Raw genomic sequence first — 18850 nt, forward strand, 5'->3', positions numbered from 1 at the left:
CACGTGCATCCAGGCGCAGCACGGAGCCACTCGCCGGGCGGCAGCACCCGCACTGCTGTGTGCCCACAGGTGTGGGTCTGCAGCTGTCAGCGGTGCATTTCCTACGCGTTGTGCAGAGCTGCACGAGGACAGGCAGAGATCCCACAGCACCTGAAGCCGGCTTTTTTCACACAGCACATGGCACCCCAAAACAAGGCGCAGCACGTGCTGACCTCGCACAGCGCAGCCCCAGGGATGGCCCTGTCTGTCCCTGCACCGCGGCCCCGGAACAAAGGGGCACGTGGGACCCCGCTGCACTGCCGGAGGAGCAGTGCAAGTGTGGCAAAGGTTTATGAGATTAATTCTTATCTCTCCGGGCAGTGGGTCAAGTCAGAACCGTCATTCAACCAACTCTATGGATAATCTCCCTTTATTACTTTCAATCAAACTAAGTGTCTGCAATCTGCAGTATGGTTACTAATTTATTGAAAGAAATTACTTGTAGGGCTTGATTATATAATAGACGAAATAGAAAATAGTCTGGGGTGCAGCCACAGAGTTTCTCTGTCTCTGCAGAGCGGAGCGCTGTGAGCACCAGGCAGTGCTCTGTGAGCCACTGCACAGACAGGAGCGGACATTGTGCCTGTCCACTTCCTAATTAAAATAAGAGAAAGAAAGAAATGCGATTAAGGCTACACTTGGTACTGAATCTAAAAAATTGCCATTTGCAAATATTTAACAAATGCTTTTTGTGGAAAATCAGATTTCCAGCCTATTCTTGCTAATGGAATTCTGCGGCAGCCCCTGGACAAAACAACGTAAAGCTGCCGGGATTGCGGAAATCATTCTCCTCCAGTGATGGATAATATAGCATGAGGTTTTGCTTGGTTTGATTAATTTCAGAATATTGCAGAGAAGCTGCATAATCCCTCAGATAGCACAGAAAAGAAGGAAGACATGATGAAGGAGGATAAAAGCACGTCGTAATGAAGCGCAGGCTGTTTCATATATTACAGAGAAGCTCAAAACTAATGTTATTTTGTTGAGCAGAGGCCACAATAAGGGCCAACACTGGGATGCACTTTGCTGATGCGACTACATGATGTGAGCGGTTTGGGTCTGAAAGCAGAGAAACCTGCTCAGCACCTCCACAGCTGCAAGCAGAGACAGAGCAGAAACAGAAAATGCACGTTTCCTTTTCTCTGCTCACAACGGCCATTATTTATACAAGTACTGAATATGGAAAAGGCTCTGACAAATTTACAGTGCTGCAAATGGATGAGGAATGGATGAGGATGACAAACGATTCTGTGAGGGAGGCAGAGGATTCCCTTATTAAAGCATCAAATCTTCCCCTAAATATCACACGGATATCTTCGCCTCAGTTGCTTCACTCACACCAAAAATTACCCAAAACAATAAAGTCAAATTTTGCTCACGGATAAAAACTGGAAATTTGTCTGCTGTTATACTGTTAATTTCCACCGCGTAACTCGGCTTTGTTGTTTTGTTGTTGTCGTTGTTTTTAATTCTGTGCTTGAAACCCATTTGAAATCTTTGTTTATAGAAAATAAGAAGAAAAAGAAAAGCTGAAATGCAACAACAAAACCCAGAACCGCCTCCGGCTCCGCAGCGCAGCGCGGCCCCGCAGCCCCCACTAGCGGCCGCGCGTCCCCACGGCTGCGGCACCGCACGGCAACCGGCGCCGAGGGCTCGTCGGCCGCCCTGCTCGCAGTCCAGCCCCTTCTTCCCGCACCCGACCCAGGAGAAACGGAGAGCGAAGAGTTCTCCTGGCTGCGCCCCGGAACCGGGCACGCGGCAGCGGACAAAGCGTGGCCCATAATCCCCGCAAGGCAGCGCGGGCAGCCAGGAGGCGGCAGCTCCAGCACAGCGGTGCGCTCTGACAGCACTGAGCAACTGAACCCCTCTGCTTCGGCCCACGATGGAAAACGAGAGTAAAAATTATTTTAATGCTAGGAAAAGAAAGTCAGAAGTAGTTATTAGTGGGTTTTTCTGAAAGTTTTACCGCTCAGCGTCAGGTCTGCAGATGAGTCATTTTGGTTTCAAAATGTTTCATCCAAGGAAGCACGAACCATTACAAGAACATCACAAACGGCCATCGGGACTTTCTGCTGTTCAAATAAAGCAGGAGAGCCTCAAAGCTGCAGAGAACAAGGCCAGGCCTCCTTCCTTTCACTGTGTCCTCGCAGCCCACCTTGGGGAGTTTCATAGGCACAGACAGAATTAGAACGGTGCCTACATTGAAAGCGTATTCTTTACATCACGAGGATCTGCACAGCTGGAAAACTCAGATGAACAGGAGGGCATTCTGTGTGGGTGGAACAGCCCTGTTCTTGGGGCTCCTCTCATTTCCTGCTACCACCTCCTGTCCTGGTTTGGTGGTGCTCACTCAAGCAAACTGCAAGCTGTTCATTTCAACCTCTCTATTTCTATGAAGGATTAATGCCAATCCTTCACCTTTCAAGATGGACAAACAGACAAAAAAAAAAAGAGAGAGAAACTGGCCATGTCCCCATTGCAGTGCGTGAAGGAATCAAAGCCAAGCAAATGAAGGGCAATCCTAACTGATGCTCTCTAAAGGTCTCCAAAGAGATCAGCACAGCTTTTAGGAACTAAGGACACAACTGAGGACTCAAATGGCTTCCCTCATCAACACCTTTAACGGTGACAACGCACATCTGCAGCCACTGGAACTGAGAGCAGAGCAGGGAAGAAAGGCACCACGTTCTCCTATGGTTTCAGCTCACCGGTGGGGCAGCGCTCACCCAGTGGGTTCCTCCTTGGGTCACAGGGCTGTCTGGCTTTTGGAAATGGATTGGAGAGACAGGCATGCCCTCAGCTGTAGTTGGAGCATCCAAGGATCCCTCCTGGCTTCAAGTTGTAATGAACAGTTATCTGTTGGGGCACAGAATTCTGTTCTGCGCTGCTAGAAAAAAAAAAAAAAAACTAAGCCGAAGGAAATTTCGTTACTGAAGGTATCTCAATTCGTGACTTTACTCATGTGAGCAGCTCCTTTGAAGTCAACATGATGACTCGCATGTGTAACTGTTTGCGGGATCAGACACCCAGTTTATCATTTCTCAGTTCTGCTTCAGCACTGAAGGATGATGAAAGTCTTTCGGTGGCACCGATTGGAGCCCGCAAGGCCCACAGAAGGAACTGACTTTGTGGGAGGGGTGCATCAAGGAGGGCAAAGCCATCCCAGCCATGGAGCAAAGAGAATCTTCCAGGAGCAACGTGTGGGGCCAGGACTGCAGCAAGGAAAGTTACCAAGGAGGGATGTTAGAGAGAGTGAGGCTGAAGCTCCGTGGCCAGAAAAGTCCTGTTAGTCACACACAGTGACTGCATCATGAATGCTATAGGCGGCCTGAGATAACTCGTCTTCACTCAGCGCAGCCAGGCAAGCCAAAAAGTTGGACAGCCATGATGTGTAGTATGAGCAACGAATTTCAAACATAATAATGTATAATTAGAGGTGATTCAGAGCAAACCGTCAAGAACGATTAGGGGTATGGACACGTGACAAAAGACTGAAAGACTTCTTTAAAAAACCTTAAATAGCCAGTAAGTAAGAGGAGGCAAAATAACAGCATAGAAGACAACGAATAACCTACAGGGGTAGATCTGCACCTGGGCTATCTCATGGCATGAGTACCTGGGCAACCTCCTCAAAATTAAAGGTGATGCATTTGAGACCAATAAAGGGAATTTCTTTCCACAAATTCAAATTAAATTTGGGAACTCCTCAACTCCAAACACACTGAGCAGATAAACACATGAGGAAATGGAGTAAGCATTTACATTAATATGAAAAACATACAGAATTACAGCAGTCAGAGGTGGGGGATTGTTTGTTTGCTGTTGTTTTGGTTGGTTTGCTTTTAAAGAAATATTACTGCCCTCAAGTCCTGGCTTAATTCACTTTCTGGTCACGGGGAATCCACAGGAAAAAGCAGCCCATGGCTAATGTGGGATCCGTGTTCCTTTTCTGCTGCGTTCACTGCAGTCATGGAGGACGAGGTCGGGGCTGAGGGCCACGCATGGCTCTGCAGACCCAATGATTTTAGTACCCGTTTCTCCCCACAGCCCCTGAGCTTCCCGTCCCCTTCCTGCTTCACCTCCAGCGCCGGGTGCCGGCACGGCAATGCGCACTGCAGACAGCGCTCGGAATCCCAGGAAATGGGATCCACATGAGAAAACATCCCCCTAGCTGCCTTTTTATTAAAGCTTGTCAGAAAGCATTTTCTCCCCTTACTTGTATGGAAAATAAACCCCTGTCCACTTAGAATTGTTTTGCTCAGCTTAATCAAAAACGCAAAAAGAAAATCCGCTTTCAAAAATTAGTTGTTGTTTTTCATGTTTTTGTGTTAAAGGTCAAAGATTTTCCATCAAGACAGATTTTTAGGCAAAAAACACCATTTTCTCATAACACCATTTGTAGCCTGGAACGAACCACAAGCAAAGACTTTTTTCCAACCATTTCTTGCTCCTCAGCTTAATTAGCTCCCAGGTCTTCCATTGCTCTCAGCACACAGCACAGGACACAGAAGCCTTCCCTGCAGCCCTGAGGTTGATCCCACTGCACTTTGGCAGGGTTTGCTCCAGCATCTCTACCAACACACACAGTGCCCAGCCCTCGGTAAGCAGAGCAGGGGGTGGTGCTTTCCCAGGGCCACACACCACAGCCCCGCCGCCGCCACGCGTTAGTGGGGATATGGAAGTTTGGGAAGAACCCGTGCCTGGCACTCAGCCTTACTTCCACTCTCCCAGGACCAATATGACTTGCCTGCAGCTCTAAGGGAGATCAGAGTATTTTCAACTTATCACAGCTGTGTGTTGCTTCCCAGGCGCTTCCCATCCAAACACATCACACGCTCCGTATACCTGCAGCACTTCTGCAAAGACCAAGTGCTGCCAGCAGAACCCCAGCAGCAGCAGCCAGCTGCTGCATCATGCCACGCGTGGCACATACAGCACACAGCACACAGCACACCATGTGCAGCACCTGGCTCTCATTCCAACAAGAGCTCCGTGCGCCGGGGCATTGCCTGCAGGCCGCTGCCATTTGTTTGGTTTTGCTTTTGTTGGGAGCGCTGTCAGCCCACAAAATGAACCCTGGCAGAAATAAATATATAAGGAGAGCTAGATGAGACATAAGCCTGACTTCCATCAGTTTCTTGATGGTCTGAAGTTGTATTTTTGCATGGAAGTCAATAGAATTCCATGCAGTATGCGTTTTTCCAGTGGATGCAATATTTCCAAAAAAAAAAGCTATAAATAAATTATTAGTTGGGTAAAGCTGCATTTGTTCTTAAAGGAGAAGAGGATCAAAGTGAGGCAGTGCGAGAGAGAAAGCAGTGGATGTGACTGGATTAGGCTGCAAACACCTTTAACTCTCCTTTTATTACTGCACCTGTTAGATTCATTTTTAATGATTTTTAACCTCATAATTTTGTATTTTAAGTCTTTATTAAATCCCATCCACCTCCCTTGGGTAATGCATTTTGATATCTGTTTGTATATTCACTTTGGCACCTGGATGGTTGTGGTAAAAAAATCCTTCTGTAGCGCATTTAACAAGGCAGAGTCTGGAAAGAAAAAAGGCTCTCTGCAAGTCAGATGGAAATCCCTCGGGTTCGGCCTCAGAGCCGCGGCGCAGCGCCCGCTCCAGGTGAGCCCCAGGCACACAGGGCCGCCAGCACCGGAGCCCTGCGCTACGCAGCCCCATCTAACACAGGCCGACGCAGAACAGCCAGAGCAGCCCTGACCCCAGGCTGCAGGGCAGCGCCTTGCCTGGTTCATAGAGTCACCAAGGCTGGAAAAGACCTCTCTGGTCACCGAGAGGTGATCATCAAGAATTTGGAGATGTGGCACTGGGAGACACGGTCAGCAGACACGGTGGGGGGCTGGGATCGGACCGTGCGATCTCAGAGGTCTTTTCCAGCCTGAACGGTCCCGTGACTTCTTGTGCCCAGGCGGGCAGACAGCTCAGCACGCAGGCCAGCCCCAACACACTGAGCCCACTGCCAAGGGCTGGGAGCGACAGAGGGGGCCAGGACTGCAGAGCTGTGCTGCGGAAGGCTGGAGAAGCCCCAAGCAGTGAGTGGAAGGGAGCCATTTGAGTGCTGCTTTTCAGGCGCACGGCAGTTTTCTATTCTGCTAATAAAGGTGCCGCACTGCCCACGGAGGTGGCTGGGGACACGCAATGGCAGCAGCAGCAGCACAGGACCGAATTCCTGGTGCCACATTTCACCCACTTTATTTTCCAGAATTAGCGGTGAGAGATGAGCTGAAGTCTCCTCATCCCCCCCAGCCCCACTGTGTGCCGAGGCACTCAGCTCTCAGCAGGCAGAGCTCCGGGAGCCCTCAGAGCCCACCTGCAGGGCTGGGAGCCCCGGGTCTGCTCCGAGAACACAGGGAAGTAATTCTCCTCGAGCCCTACAGCTTTTCTATAGGCGACGCATCCAAAAAGGTTTCTAAATGTAAGAAAACAAGTATATAATTACATAATTAAGCAGATGCACTGCAATTTTTCTTTTATGTTACCCTTTATATTTTTAAAAGGCAACAGGACAGAGCTGTGCTAAAAAGCAATAAAGCACGGGTAATTTAATACCAAATTACATCCATATTGAAAAGTTTACATGAAGTTGAGAGCAGACAGAGGTCAGGTTTTCAGCAGGACTGCCTTTAATTGCGGCCATCAGTTTTAGCAATCCAGATCTCCGGATCAAAGAAAATATAATGCTTTTCCTCAACGCTGAATAGTGAAAGCAGACAGTAAGCATGGCACTGTCTTGCACCAAAAGGTCATAAAAAAGATTATCAGAGGGGGAACATGTCTTGTATTCAGCACACATGCACCATACTGTATATTTTTAATAGTTACATTTTTCTAGCAGATTTTTTTTTAGCAACCAGGAACGTAAATTACAAATTTTACTACTAGTTCTCAAACACGCAGGGTTTCTCCTGTCCTCTAATAAATGTGCCATCTTTGTCTGTGTCTTTTTCATTTTTTTCTGTTGCCCTCAATCATAACTCAGCCCAGCAAAACAATCCCTCCTTCCTTAGGGAGGAGATGGGAGCTGAGACGCTGCCTTCCTTCCAAGGGGGGAGGAAAAAAAAAAAAAAAACACAAGGAAGAAAAAATCAAATGAGGAGTAAATTATCGGCAAATCAGATAGAAACAAGTTTCCTAGATCTGCAGATCCATTGTACAAATGAAGCAATTTCATCTCCGCTGGCTCTGGGGGGTGGGATTTAAGTGGCCAAGGGGGACCGGCGCGGGACGCGAGCAGACGGAGCATCACAACATTTGCATGCAGAGACCACTCCAATCTGCACCAGGAGACTACTTGTGAGAATCCATCTTTTTTCACTTAACAAGATACAAAATATAAAACACATTTGCCTCTTATTAAGCCTTTCTCATAAGTGGTTCCAGGTCCACCATTTTTACAGAGGGGGAGAGGGAAGCTGGGTGCTCCCCCGGGAGTTTCACTGGAGTGACTGAGATGAGGTGCAGGCTGGGAGCCTTTATTGCTTTTTTTTTTTGCTTTTTTTTTTTTCCCTTTTTTCCCCTCTTCTAAAAGCACAGAAGGAATAACATTTTAGATCATTAGCATGTACTTGGTGCCCCTGCTTCCCTCCCCGGCCCCATCCCACCGCTCTGTGCTCACCCCAGGGCTGTGCTCCCCTTCTGAGGAGCTGCCAGGACTGCCCTCCGAACCCCAGAAGGACCTGGGCCCACCGTTGTGTTTCACATACACAGAGAATTCTGCTCGTGTTTATGAGCACACGGGCCCACAAGCACGCAGCACGCTGAAGTGACTTTCTGCTGTGTTAGTGGTTTCTGTTTTGCTTTTTTTAAATATTTTTTTTTTTAAATCTGATCTGTTAAAGAAAAAAACAAAAGGGTTCGTAGCAGCCTCCACTCACAGCTCTGTCACACAATCAGTAGCATTTTCATCGTCTCTACGCTTGTTAAATATTAGATACAATATTAAAATATTGAAGGGAGAAAAGAAGGCTCGGCTCAGCCAAGATTTACTGCACAGAGAGGAGGTGAGCCAGGGGTGTGCTCTGCAGCCAACAGTGGTGAGATGCTGCTCAGATGCTGCTCACTCAGCCCAAAAAGAAAGAACCAAGCTGCTCCTCCACCTGGAGATGAGGTGTTAATGAGAACTCTTCAGAAATAAACCCAAACAATTCGCACTGCAAAGGAGAGCTGTGTCCTCCCTCCCAGCCTGCCCTAAGGAAACCTGGGGCATGGATGCTGCCTGGGAGCCCAGGCTGAGACACCAACCAGCCTGTGCTTCTGTGCCAGAGCAGCACTGAAAGCATGAGGCAGAATGCTGTTATCCTCCTCAGTAATAGTCAGAGGGATGGAAAACAGAGCATGTTTTGGAGAGAGAGAAAACAAGGAAAGAAAGAAAGCAACCATTGCCTCTGCTACGTTTGGCACCAAAGGCTCTCACGTATTTCCAACGCGTCTTTCACAAATCAGATAATAGCACCATCAGGGTTTTTTGGGCAATAGAGCCACAGTGCTACCTGGCCAATCACACCAGGCTCCAGCACAGACCCTGCTCATCTCTGCATTAAAGGGGGAGAAGAATTGGGGCACACAGGGATGTCACCTCCCATCCACCAAACACAGCGTCCTCACTGCCCACAAGCACATCTCATCTCCTGTGCCGTCCTCCACCACCATCAGCTTCCTTCCAGCAGCCATCCTCAGCTCTGAGAGGAGGGAAGCAGAACTCTGCCCTACAGCTCAGTCACCCTGCCAGGCACCCAGCACAGCTGCAGGAGTCCAGAGCCGATAGCCAGCACAGCCCCACCTGCTCCAACGGCAGCAGGAGCACCCAGGTGCTGATCCCCCACAGCCTCACCAGCTCACAGGAGTTAAAGATGAAGGCAATTTCTAATCCTGGAGAAACTCTCACACAAAGTGGCAGTGATGGTGTTGTTGCAGACTCCTACTCAAGTCTTCAGCTGCATCGTTATTTTGTTTTGCAGAAGTACACTCTTTTTGTCTATTAAGCTTCCTCTATTCAGTATCTTAGTATCATTAAATTGTTCAGCATGACTTCAAAACTGGGATTTGCTCCAAACGTTCGGAGAAACCAGGCTAAAACAGATGAAGATAACAACGGAGGGATACAAGCGCAAACCTCAGTCAGGGGGGCTTCCCTCTGACCCCTCACGTTCCCTTCTGTCACCCGACAGATGCTTCAGAATCCACTCCCACGGCTTGTTGTGTGCAGGCATTCACGTGATGCTCAGGAGGGTTTGGGGCAGGAGCAGGGACAGAATAACCTGGGCAGGATACAGGGCTGGGAGTTTAATCCCTTTGTGTCTCAGCCACGTAATCCATAAAACAGGGTAATAATACCCACTAATCTCAGTCGGCTTTAATTGATTATTTGTTAAGATCATCAAGAACCTTAGCAGGAAGACTTTAAAGACCTGTGAAGTCTACTAATTGTTTTATCATTATAATTGCTGACATATTATCTGACTTTCTCCCTTCTCCTTCCTGCCTCATACACCAGGGATGTTGCAAGGCACGCTTTCTGCCTTCCTCCATCTCCCAGCGCCAACACCACGGGGCCACATCCAGGCTGAAGTCTGGGGGTGCAAGGAATACGCATAGTTTTAGCAGTAGATCCATCAGGGTTGTGTCCTTCTGTTTAACTCATTATGGAGAAACAACAGTGAAAACAATACGGCACAGTCCTCTGCTGCAGCTAATGACAGCAAGCAAGGAAGTGCTGTATTAAAATGAATACAGCAAAGAGGAGATGATAACGTTGCTAACAGGGGGATTCTATCTGTAGCTTTTCATCATCAGATCTCAGAAGCCCTGCAGCAGAGTGCGAGCTTTTCTGCGTTCACTTTAACATACAGGTAAAGGCAATGGTGCAAAGTCAAGTGGCGGAGATCCAAGCAAGTCCCCAGGTCAACCTTAATGAGGCATTACTATAAAAAGCTACGACTGTTTATCACCGTTAACACAATAACAATTCCATGTTTATTAATATAATACATATAATCATATTCAAACCATATGTTTGTCCGCACATGGATTCATAGATGTTTTTAAATCACTTGATCCAAACTTTGCTGTAACCACACTCTCATAATATTCATCCTCTGAGCTCTAAGGCTTGTCACAGCCCTGAGCAGGGATGTTTCCTGCCCAGGTTACAGATAGCCTGAGATGAAGAATTTACCAGCTCCTCTGGTAACATCTCCGTGGAACGGCTACCATTAAAATACCCGTGCTGTGTTCCTCACCTGAACATGGGGGTAGGAAGCTGGGCTTGCTCCATGCACACATACATGTCCCTACACAGGGAGGAGTTTCATGCAAACTTCTGCAAAAAGAAAATTAAAAGACACTTCCTGTACAGCACTTTTGGGCAGCTCTTTGTGGATGGCATTTTAGTGCTTTTAGACCCAGAGAACAAACGACTGCAGTTTGTCACCAAAGCCCACACAGAGCAGGATGCCCTGGAACTCTAGGGTGAAGGAGTTTGCATGGTCATGGCGGCACGCGGTCACCGCTTTGCTTGTCCAATATCAGAGGGAAGGTGTTTCGTGGCTGGTGCATTCGGAGGAAGCACGACCGAAATGACTTCTATTCCCATTCAATCTTCTCAGCTCGCAGAGCCAAAGCCCTCCATGCAATGGCCAACACGAGCACCAACGGCCGAGCGCCGTGTCTGCAGGTCTGCACGCAGTGCTGGGCCGTTCCATTCACACCACGCACGCGGGCAGGCTGTGGAAGATCTCATTTTATTATGGCCTCAGGACACTGAGCTAGAATTGGTCTAGCAGGAAGGGAAAAGCTATTGAGCCACAAGCTTTCTCTCAGATGGTTTTCTCTTCAGAAGTTTACTTTACCTCCCAAATTAAATTTTTTAGTAATATTCAGTACTTTTTTTTCTGAAAAACCTTAAGTTGTAGCAGTGTGTCCGCAGTTATTTATTACCTGCCTTGTGGTCAGAACAAATATGATTTTGTTATTCCATGTTGTCAATAGAAAAAGCACATATGGTTTTGGTTGACAAAATTATGATAAAATTCACTGTATCCTAAAAAATGATTGAAAAGTTTGCAGATGGTTTCTGGGCATAGTAGGGAGGGAGAGGATTGAGTTTCAACAAAAGACGTGCCAAATTTTTTTTCTCTTCTTACTGTTCACCCTGTTTCCACATCCCAGATTTTTTCTTATTAGATACGAGGGTAAAGCAGGTATTCAATCCAGAAGTCATATGTTTCTCCTTAGCTTTTGGCATTCCATCACACTTTGTCATGTTCACATTATGTTTTACCCAGGTTCATTCACAGATAAACAAGAAATGACATCATAAGCCTCGAGTCACAAACAGCAAAACACAAAGAACGACAACCTAAAGAGCGACAAAACTGCACTCCAAAATTTTCATATTTGAGGAATGCTGGTTTGAGGCATTTGCTGAAGGCTTCAAGTCAGTCTAAACTTTGTCTTCTTTTTTTTTTTCCCTTAAAAACCAACCCCTGTTCTGCCACTTCCCAGGGGACAACAAGGCAGAGAAAGGGCCAGGCGAGACATTCGGTTATTTCTTGATAGCATTGGTAAGCCCCTTCCCATCAGCTCTGCTCAGACAGTAAAGCCAATCCCTTCTGTGGGCTCCCAGTAGCTGCTCGCAGCACTTTATGCATCTATAAAAAAAAGACCCACGTAAACTGTGCTGTTTGTGTTTCATCTCCAAAACATCGTACAGAATCACCTGTCATTTGTAACACGCGTTTTTTGTCTTCATCTTTCTGGAGAAAACATTTGCTTAGCTTTCTGCTCGCACCTGAGCCCTGCAGTGATGGTCTGCAGGCTGGGACGGCCCTTTGGGTGTTTATGGGAATGGGGGGATTTTGATTTCACCACTCTACAGCAGGAACCGAGCCGGTTACTAAAACAGCTCCTATGTGTGAGGTTACGACTCGCCTCACGCTCTCCATTAATTTGGGAACAGACTTCCACCTGTCGTGGCCATTTTTCTCTCCCTGACACTTATGGCAGTTGACGATCTGCTACATCACAATTCCACAAGCTGCTTGTGCCGCCGTGCACACGTGTGCCTGGAGGTCCATGCCTGCTCTGTGGCCTGGAGAAGGGAACCATTTTTGCTGTATAATGATGAATAACACAAGCTGCTCAGCACCTGTCTCAGCTGGCAGCATGTCGCCACCTCTGTTGAGCCCAGCGGTGCCCACCTGCTGCTGCCCTGCTGCCCGGCGACCTCTGCGCAGTGGCAGCAGCCCTGACAGCTCTGACCATTGTGAAGAACATCTGGAAGGTGTCATCTGAGTGTTAGTAATGCTCCCTGCCATGAGCTATGCCTGAACATGTTGATAACTTTTCCAACGTGGAATTCATTTTTTATAACAGGATACACGTGGAAGTTCATGTTTCAGTGGTGGACAGAAGTGGCTCTTTTCTTCTTCAAAAAGATTTGTGACCTCTTCTCCAGGCTACTGTAACATGATTTATTTGGGTCTCCTTTCACCGGCCACGGCATTACCAGAGAGCGCTCTGGCTTTCAGCTGCGAGTTACCGAGGGCTGTGCTCCATGACCAGCTCTGAGAGCTGCCAGAACGGCTGCAGGGCTCCAGGCTGCGGCGGGGCCTTGGAACTTGGCTGCTGGGCTGGGCAGCGGGGGGCATGCACTGCTGCCCACTGGGTAATGCTCCACATTGCAGGGCAAGGGCGCTTTGTACCAAAGTGCACAGAGGAATTGCTGGGAAACAGCTGATGGACAGCTGGAAACAAGATGGGAAAGAACAGGGAGCCTGGGGAGCAGAGGAGCAAGCAGAACTGAAGCAGGAATGTAGCAAATGAGAATAAAACTGCACCAAATCTTGTAAAAAAGTTTTTGGTTTACTTTGAGATGGAGTGGTGAGAATACGCTTTGCTCCTGTGCTGCTCCCATCCTTGTTGCTCCAGGAAGCCACCACGTGGCCCAGTGCTGGAGACATGAAGCAGGCTCACCCAGCTACCCTGCCCCATCCCAAGGATCCCAGGTACACACAGTGAGGCACCTTTTGTGCACAGCTGTTGATTGCACAAAGGAAGAAGTTTCCGAGGCCTTTGCTGTGCAAATCCCTGAAGTGATCACAAAGCAGCACGCTCCACATTTCCATGCTTATTTCCAACACAGAACGTGACCTATGTGGGTTTTATCTCAATCTATTTTCTTATTCAAGCACTTATTAAAATAATCAGTTTAAATGTCACAGTGGTTCCAGACACATGCAGCAGCTGGAAGATGTTCAGCAAGAACTCAGAGAAGTCCTCATGCAACCCCACGTATTGGACACATCTCCAACACCGCGCACGCAGAGAAGCTGTGAGCCCTTCATTCTGAGCCCTTCAGCTTCCCAGGGCAGAGCCGTTCGTCCCTGCTGCCACCCAGACCTGGATCAGTGCCCGACATCAGCACAGTTCCTCAGGGTGATGCTGAAGCCAAGGGCCTGCAGTTCAGAGAGAAGAATTCTACCCAATAAACCTTTCTGACATGCAATAAAATAACACATTTATTTACTTGCTTGAACCCACCAATGTGCTGTTCATTTCAGTGATTGATAGAATTGGGTTATAATAAGCATACTTTATTATTGAAAAATTTAATTTAAGGTTTAAACATAAAACAAATGGTATTTTGAAATCTATTTTAATGAAGACTATCAAAACCATTCCATTGCCATAAGGGAAAAATTCTGTCTCCATATCTGTTATGTATATATGCATGAAATCTTCAGCCTACAACTCTGAGTCGCCTGTCCTTCTATCAATCCATCATTCTGAAAATAGAATACAGAAAGCCTTATTTTTTCACTTAATTTTCATTAAATTCTTGAGGGAATTAAAATAACACAATAATGGGCAAATTCTGCCACTACAAATCCAAATGACAGCAATGAATCTACTTATGGGCAGAATTTGGCCAAAACTCCAGCTAGGATTGCCAAAAACAGAGCAGATACCAATAAAAGAGTACTTAGAGTTCAAGTATGTCAGGCAGGTAAATAATATACTGTGAGTTCATACAGGAAAAGGAGCGCCTTCAACCCATTGCACAGAGCAGCAGGCTGCCAGCAGCACCCGATGCCATCCTCCTGCCAACAGCCCCAAGAGGTTCTCCTTGCAGAGGAGACACGGGACGGCTGGTGGGCCTCAAGAAGGTCCAACAGCAAAACATCCTGTACTCAGAGGGCAGTGAGGCACTGGCACAGGATGCCGGAGAACTGTTGGTCCCAACTGTCGGCTGGGGCCCTAGGCAGCCTGATCTCATGGTTGGCATTGCCTACAGCATGGGGGTGGGAGCTCGACGATCGCTAAGGTAGCTTCCAATCTCAGCCATTCTGTGGCTCTGTGATAGAATGTCCGGCCCAGTGCTCACCGCTGCATTCTTTGCAATACAAACTCTTCCTGCTACACAATTAAGGAGCAGCCCTCTCTCAGGAGCGGGCCCAGCTGTACCACCGCGCCGTACACCGGGTTACTGGCCCGTTGCTGAGGGCCAGGCGCATTTGGGCAGTGCCCAGCGTACACTCGGAAAGAATGTGCTGGAGGATGCACACAGAAGAGCACTTGGTGCAGCTTCCCCTGGCGCTTCCCAGAGACCTGCCAGCAGGCAGTGCGGACATCGCTTCCCCATCTCTAAAAGGTGACACAACGAGACCCGGCTCCAGGAGGGCCCTGCTGTGGGCACACGGCCCTGCAGTCCTGCCCTGGGCAGTGACCCCAGCACAAGGTGAAGCCTCTCCGCCCTGCGCTGCCGGGGCTGCCCGCTCCCCTCTGCCCCCTTCTTGTTCTCAGATGTTTGGTGACGGGTGATACCTTTTTTACCTTGAATTCATTTAAAAAAAAATAATTTGGGTCTGCCTGCTCGTTATAATTCCGTGTGTCAGCCAGGCGGTAGCCATGCACTGAAGTTCAGGGGGTGGGAATAATAGAATTGCATTAGGGATGCCGGGAATGCTCTCATTCACATTTTCCTTAAATTTTTTAAATCACCTCAAACCATGGCAGAACACTAAAAGCGGAAGGTGCTGGCCGGATTCCTGCCTGATAATTTTTAAGTGATTGTCTGAATTCCAATTGGAAGCGCTCAGCACCCGGTAAACCAACAGAGTCGTGGCTCGGCGGGTCAGACCTGCAGCGCATTCTGCCTTTTTGCGGAAAGGAAATTTATCTTTTGAAATGACTTATTCTTCCCCTGGATGTTCCTTTGATGCAGGTCTATTGTTTCAGTGTAAAGAAAACGTATTCCTTTAACAGGTTTATGCCTTCAATGGAATTTGTGTAAGTAGGTTCCACTGCACAAACACAAAAAGCCCTAATACATGCAGGCTGGGTCTACATCACGCCGTCAGATGTCAAGTTTGATGGCTGATGGTACTTACACAGATTTACACAACAAAAAGTACATTAAAAGGACGTTAAGATTGTGAGTCAAAGTCACAAAAGCATGGAAATTCACATTTCAGGATTTAAACATCCAATATTGACATGGAATGCTGAATATTAAAATGGTGTCCCATTAGAGTTAAGGTACTGAATAATTTTTAATCTAGACTATTAATTTCCTGCAATTTGTTGTTCTCTCTGCCTCTTACGGCTTTCACGCTTTTAATTAAGTTTTTGTTGTGTGTATGTCCTTGTCTTGTAATTTCAGAGTTGCTCCTTCTGCATCGAGTATAATTACATAATATATGCTGCATGTGTGATAGCTTAATTAGAAATGTTAACCGCTATATGTATTGAAATCATAAAAAGCTTCATGAAACTTTAAGAGTAAATGTTTCTACATATTTACTGAGGCTTACAAATGGTTGTTTCCAGTATTATTCTCTAATAAAAACAATTACACCCAACATCAGCTCAACTCGGAGTCAAATTATGAATAATAACGATAATTAGTACTTACAGAATGCTTATCACCACGGTGTTACCGTTCCCAGATGGAACAGACAGATTTGGGGTTAGGTAACGTGCACAAGGGCTCGCTTCTAGGCAGCGGAAAGGGGGGGAAGCCCCGCTCAGAACGGCGCGCTCCAAGCAGGCTCAGGCAGCAATATTAAACTGCTCGCTTTGATCGTTTGACCCCCCTCCCCCATGTGTCTGGCATTATTCTTACAAAACCCTGCAAGGATCCAAACCTTTCAGGCACTGAATTGCTGTTAGGAGATGGTGGGCACTAAAATAAACGGGAATGGAAGGTGCTTAGGAACACGCGCGGCCAGAACGACGTCAAGTTAAAAATAATACAGTAAATTGTGTTTTGAAAATTTTTTGTAACGTGAAAAAAAAATGATTCCCAAGTTTACATCTCTATGCCAGTCCTCACCCCGGCTTGAATTCTGCTCAGCGATTTTATAAGCCCTCGGAGCAGAAGCATGCAGCAGAACAGCAGCGTGCTGTAACTGCAACCAGCAGCCTCACAGCCCTGCGATGGCAGCAGAAATGTGCAAGAGAAGCCAGTGGATAAAAGCCCCAACGTGATGACTGCTTGCTGTGCTCAAAGGGGCTGGAATAGCTCACGAGGAGAGGAGCACCCAGAGAATGGCGCAGCGCAGTGAGATAAAGCAGGAACCACCGCCTGGAGTACAATTTACGTTTGCTAATTCCATTTCTATCTCACAGAAGGAGGCTCCATCTTACACAGCGGCGCAGCCATTTTGAGCTCACCAGGAGCAAACGAGGCAGCACAGAGCACCTTCCTCCAGTAAACCATGATGCTGACTCAGATGCTCAGTATTGGCCAGTAGATAATTATGGCCAACATCAATTAAAAGAGGCGTTTTCTTAATATCTCACAACCACTCTGCAATGCCTGGACCAAAGGCATCGCCGCCCTCCAAGAGTGGCCCCGGGCCAACATGTTGGTGTGTGAGCACTATGAGCAGCTCTGGGAGGAGTTTCTTTGGGGCTCCTCGTAGCCATGAGCTGACATCCCCCACACCTCTCTGGTCATTTCTCAAATATTGTCTTTGGAGGCTAGGAGATGTTGATTAATACTTAAAAATAAGTTTTCTAAGGTGTGTTACATATAATCACAGAAGCATTCAGGTTGGAAAAGACCCCTGCAATCCCCAGGTCCAACCCCAACCCATCCCACCATACCCACTGACCATGTCCTTCAGTGCCCTCGAACATCCCCACAGACAGTGACCCCACCACATCCCAGGGCAGTCCATGCCAATATCTGACCAGCCTTTCTGAGAAGAAAGCGTTCCTAATATTGGAGGGCACTTTATTCCTTCCAGGTGTCCCTCCCTGTCTTATTTATGGTCTCACTTTTCTCCTCCGCATGGAAATCCTTGCTAGCTTTTAGCCAGCTGTAAGAGATCGGTAAGAAGCATTTGTAAAGGGAAAAAAAAAAAAAAAGTGAGTCTTTTTTCTGACCATCCTTTGCCAACCATATTAGGGGGAGCGTTTCCTGGCTTGGAACAGCTTTGCAGCACCTCGCAGCTGACCTGTGAGCAGTACGCCGTGTGTTGTTACACAAACAGCCAAAATACGGTCATGTCTGATAAACCTGCACTGCTGCCTGAGCCTTTCCATCAGGAACCTTCCCATAAGGGAAAAAAGAAAAAAAGGAAAAAACAAGGCAGAAGAATGTGAATCTCTGTTCTCAGGGGCTTTGGGAGAATCGCAGCAGAAAGTCCAGAACCAGCAGATCCCTCATCATCCCCGTGCTGGGGGTGTCGGGGCGGTGCACCATGGGGTCCCCCCACATGGCACCGTGCAGCTGCTGCAGCGCTCCCATCCCTCCAGCTGTGTGCAGCTGCCTCGTGTCGAGCTGCCGGCGCAGGGTGCAGCCCCCAGAAGCACAAGGCCCCGCAAAAGTTGCTTGAAAGAAAAAGACCCTCGGGTTGATCACAGCGCGGTGTCAGCCGGCAGCGTGCGCGCTGGAAGCTCTGCCCTGCCTGCCTAACGGCAGCTTATTCCTTTCCTTACACTGTCAACCATTGTTACTGATTGTTAATAGCATTAATATTTCCATCACTTAATTTATTTTATTAATCCCATTCAGGTTTACCATTACAGCATATGAACTGTAAATAGCAATAACAATGCCATCAAGGTTAATATCGCCGATGCTGAAGGGTATTATGCAAAGCGCCGTGCTGCAGACCCGCGAGCTGGGGGGGTTAAACAAAGGTCTTGTGCAGATTTACAGAGCGGCGCTATCTGGGGAAGAGGTGAAGATTTAATACCAGGAGCCTCCTTTAAATTTCCCATAATGTCCCTTTCTATCCCCCGACTGTAAAAATATCGCCAGAGAACGTTCTTAAGGAACGGCGTTTTTATCTTAAATTATTAAAAGTCTAATGGTGGCTCCAGCTCCCTCCTAACAGCACAGGCACTGCAACCAGGCAATTTGTCAGTGCTCAGAGCACAGCACAGGGGTGGGGGGAAGTCACACAAAGGAGGAGGTAAAGGTCTGTCCGGGGTGAGCAGAGTCCCCTCTGGTCCCAGTGGCACAGAGCACAGCCACCTCCCACAGAAACCGAGGGTGAAAGTTTTCCAGCAAGAAAAAGGTCAAAATACCTCCACGTAAAAGTGGCACCAGCACTGGTGGATCCCAATGGGGAAGTGAGGGGATGTGGCACTGTGATGGGCTGGGATGGCACGGGTGCCTGCCTTGCAAATGTCACTGGGGAATAAGGCGGGGGGGGGAGAAATCAGAATGAAAGTGAAAATCCTACAGAAATGCAGGGAGAACGCAGAAGGCCCTCATACAGAGGGCACTGAAAGCAGCACTTTGGGGAATTCTGCAGTAAGGCTCCATTT

At 47.7% G+C, this 18850-nt stretch overlaps 1 long non-coding RNA gene across 1 annotated transcript in view; it reads right to left on the minus strand.

The window, feature by feature from the left end:
- Positions 1–2698: 2698 nt before the first annotated feature.
- The window catches only part of LOC122188021, a 73706-nt gene continuing 57554 nt past the window's right edge, over positions 2699–18850 (minus strand). Inside the window, exon 4 of the long non-coding RNA XR_006181457.1 lies at positions 2699–2926. This is a non-coding gene — a long non-coding RNA (uncharacterized LOC122188021). The remainder of the gene's footprint in view (positions 2927–18850) is intronic.

Source organism: Lagopus leucura, unplaced genomic scaffold (assembly GCF_019238085.1).
Source record: "Lagopus leucura isolate 7727_CA_CO unplaced genomic scaffold, USGS_WTPT01 Super-Scaffold_100053, whole genome shotgun sequence".
Taxonomy (NCBI): domain Eukaryota; kingdom Metazoa; phylum Chordata; class Aves; order Galliformes; family Phasianidae; genus Lagopus; species Lagopus leucura.